Below are 302 nucleotides of genomic sequence, written 5' to 3'. Positions count from 1 at the left end.
CAAGGTCTTCGGGCGCTCCGCCAGTGACCCGGTCTCTTCCAGACACCGGTAGAAAATCCTGGTCTCTCCGGTCAGAAAGAGAGAGGCCTGCTGTATGCGGTCCCCCTCAGACAAATTGCTAAATTGCCCGAGGTACCGTCTACAATCGAAGCAGAACGTTTGGAAAGTGGCATAGTCGGAGCAACCTTCGCAACTCCAAGGCTGTAAGCCCTTCGGAGGTTGTTTGACCAACAGAGTCAACGCTTGTTGTTCAAACTCCCCCATCATGGCCGAGGCGTCGCTAATGAGACGCCTGGACGAGT

The sequence above is a fragment of the Cystoisospora suis genome (genome assembly GCF_002600585.1).
Source record: "Cystoisospora suis strain Wien I chromosome Unknown contig_4523, whole genome shotgun sequence".
NCBI classification, from domain to species: Eukaryota; Apicomplexa; class Conoidasida; order Eucoccidiorida; family Sarcocystidae; genus Cystoisospora; species Cystoisospora suis.
Note: the sequence above shows the minus strand (reverse complement) of the source record.